General features: G+C 41.7%; 1 pseudogene; it reads left to right on the forward strand.

Moving 5' to 3' along the window:
- Nucleotides 1–252: 252 nt before the first annotated feature.
- On the forward strand, nt 253–2,875 carry LOC146475340 (uncharacterized; annotated as a pseudogene).
- Nucleotides 2,876–3,502: the final 627 nt, after the last annotated feature.

The raw sequence follows: 3,502 nt of genomic DNA on the forward strand, positions 1-3,502 counted from the left end.
GCGCTTTATATTTAACCAAAATTTTCGGTTGGAAAATCCGGATATTTTCTGCGTCAAATGAAATGATTTTTTCCATTTTCTTCCAAACATGCAACTGAATCATATCTCATCGGTGGATCAAAAAACGTACGAGATGGGGACAGAAAACATCAAAATAGTAATGAAAATTTTGAACGAATGGAAAGGTAGTTTTCGCTCAGGCCGGCTGGAACGGAAAAAGAGGAGTACCTTCGATTCGAATCGAAGGTCATACGTTTGTTCAGGAAAATTTCCGTTTGATCCGCGCATGCCATTACAACGAAAATTTTGGCTAAATGGAAAGCAGCCTAGGTCAGTGTTGTACTTTGCTTTGATAGGAAGTCGAAATGACTAGCAGTACAGTGATAGAAGTATTTGGACAAATCGTGTTTAGCTTTACACGAAGCGTGTCGGGGCAGTACAGTCCAGAGGACGCTCACAACACTGTAGCGAATTTTGACTACACTACTTGGCAAGGAACAGGTCGAGAATGGTACCAGGAACCTGTTGACGAAATAATTTACCAAGAATACAGCGACAGAAAAGCGACTGCAAGGGATTTTCTGCCTTCTAGTAATCTTAACGCCAGGCTCATAGACGCTTGTTCGACAGATGACAATGAGGAACTGCAATCTGAATATCAGAGAACGGAAGACCAAGCAATGGCTTGGAAGAGGCTCAGACCATCCGCTCTGTACACACTGTGCAAATCAATGTACATCGGAGCTTTGATTTCACTTTTCTCTGCCGTCTTTATAGGCGCATTGTTTACAATGATCTCTTATCTCTGCCATGACACTGTGCACAACTGCGAATTTCACCCGAAGACATCAATTCCGTTGAAAATTCAATGGATGAGGACAATTTTGAAAGTGGTTACTGCCGCTTTCCTGTACGTTTGGTTCTTTGCAAACATACAAGTTCTTTTCCGTCCATATCAGTTGATGGGAGCGAAGAAGAAGCTGTTTCTAGTTTGCGTTTTTCTGTATTGCTTGGACGCACTATATCGTGTGATTTTACAAGCTACGGGGATTTCTAAATCATTCTTTTCCACCGTACAAATCATCCCACTTAATGCTCTGTTTATCACGAGTGTGCTTTGGCAAGTTTATATTCTAACAAATCACTTCTGCGCACACTGCAGGAGACAAAAGCTTACTGTGTTTATGCAAGTTACAGCGTCTTCTGCTCTGCCGTTTATCTTAGGTATTGCTATTACCTCGTTTATTTATCCAGCGTATATCAAACAAAACGAACAAGGAAAACTGATCATTGCCCTGTTTTCTCCTCTCCTTGGAGTCATAGTCAAAACAGTGTTACGCATTTCTGTTCAAAGACTATGGAACATCACACACCCTGCTTACTCATACGTTCTCATGGCGCCATTGTATTGTGGTACAGCAGTCATCTTTCGAGTTTTGCAAGCGGATCTTGACAGTTTACAATCGATCGCTGTTCTTGGAATAATCCACGGCGCAGCTGACTGTGGTCGCCATTGATCACATTTGTCATGTGATTCGGAAGAGAGAGTTAACACCGTGGGGAAGTTTTCGCACCCCTCGCAGTGAACGAATCATGGCTGACATCGTAATTATGAGCATGCTGTTTGAATCGACTGCGATAGTATCTGGAAGCGGCTTTTTTTACTTGTATCGGCTGATTTACTTGAAAAATATTTCCCTGTTTATGCTGCTGCGGTCATTTGCCATCTTTACTTCAGTTCCACTGGTGATTGAGTGGTTTTTCACAAGCCTGTCTCTAGCGATCGAAACTCGTTATCAGAATATAGCGGTCATGGCGGTGTGGAGAAGGCATTGGAAAAGACACATTTTGGTTGCCTGTATAAACGCGCTTCCAGTAGCTATATGGGCGAGTCAAACTCTTTTACCGGTTGTTCATGCACGCTTTCACGAGTCCTTAAGTCAGCTCCCCTGCAAAATGCCATTTTCTTGAAAGGAGAACCAACTGGGGTTTCTGAAACAAGCTTCGACCTTTCAAACCGGAAAAGTTTGGAGTTATAAAGGGAATTTTTTCTCTTTCACTGTCCTTTTCTTGTTTGTTTACAAACTGCCCAAGGTTGCGTTTTGATTGGCTTAAATGTTTCTCAGCTAATCAGAGCGCGTGTCACTAAAGCTGTGTTTTGATTGGCTAAAACAGATTTCATCCAATCAGAGCGCGAGTCACTAAAGCTACGTTTTCATTAGCTAACATTTTATTTCTAGCAAGCGAAAGCTTATACTAGAAGATCCAAAAGGAATTTATTAGTGTGTTTAGGTTTTCAATTTTTTTTAATTCCACAACCAAGAAATACACAATAAAGGAAAAAGTGCGATGAAATACGCTAACTGTACCAGGCAAATTACACTTGAGCTATTAAAAAAATCATTAACAAAATGGATGCTACAATTAATGTAACTGAGCTCGATTTTGAGTCAAAAGTGAACAATATTACTAATTGTTTTAGCATACCTCAGATATCGATCTATGAAGCAAAAAAATCTTTTTATTTCATAAATTTTGATATATTTTTGCAATGATGCATGCTAAATCGCGCGCGCTCTGACAAACTACCGTCTATCGATCGATACACGGCACCTGTGTAGCCAATCAGATTGCGCGTTACGCGATAGTCGGTCACTGAGGTATGCTAAATTACCGATAATACTGCACTTTAATAGCACTAACGACTACGTAAACAGCATTTACTTTCCGTTTAAATCAGTCTAACTTATAATCGAGTAAACCATGCATGCAAGTGCTATTACTGGTCAAATTCGAAATGTCACGCAAAGCAGTTTTTATTATATGAGAGTTCATCTTGATGCTTTACTCTGTTCACCGGACTCAAGGAAAGCTATCTAATTATTGGAGGCTCCCCCCATGACCTTATCGTTAAAACGATGAAAAGAGCCTGTGGATTTGGATAATTACCGCAGTCTTCCATTGTCACCAGAGTTGCCATTCTGTTAACGTCACATCCAAGGTACAAGTGGCTCCAGGGTTTGTTCCTGAACACCGCTTGGCCCCAGTAACAGTCAGGCTCAAACAGTGCCTCATTTGACTGGGTAACAAACGATAAATGAGTAATCGAGAAAATCACCTGGGAAATGTTCGTAACATACCGTAAAAGTAATCACTCGGATAAATGCAGTCTCGAAAAAATTAAATGTAATTTGTTTAGCCACGGAGCACCAAAGAGCTCTCTAGCAACCCATTCAATGGTAACCGTGCGTTCCAGGATGAATTGGACTTGCATACGTTGGTTTTTGTGAAGGGAGGAAAACCGGAGTACCTGGAGAAAAACCCTCGGAGCAGGGGCGAAAACCAACATCCAACAAGCTCAACCTACACATGACGTTAACTCCGGGAATCGAACCTCGGCTACTTAAGTTGGGGGGGAAGGGGGGGGGGGTTAATGCTCTCACCACTGCGCCATCTCAGCAGACCCGACTATGACATGAGACCTGCGTCATAACATTTGGAC

Source organism: Pavona decussata, unplaced genomic scaffold (assembly GCF_977016875.1).
Source record: "Pavona decussata unplaced genomic scaffold, jaPavDecu1.1 SCAFFOLD_84, whole genome shotgun sequence".
Taxonomy (NCBI): Eukaryota; Metazoa; Cnidaria; class Anthozoa; order Scleractinia; family Agariciidae; genus Pavona; species Pavona decussata.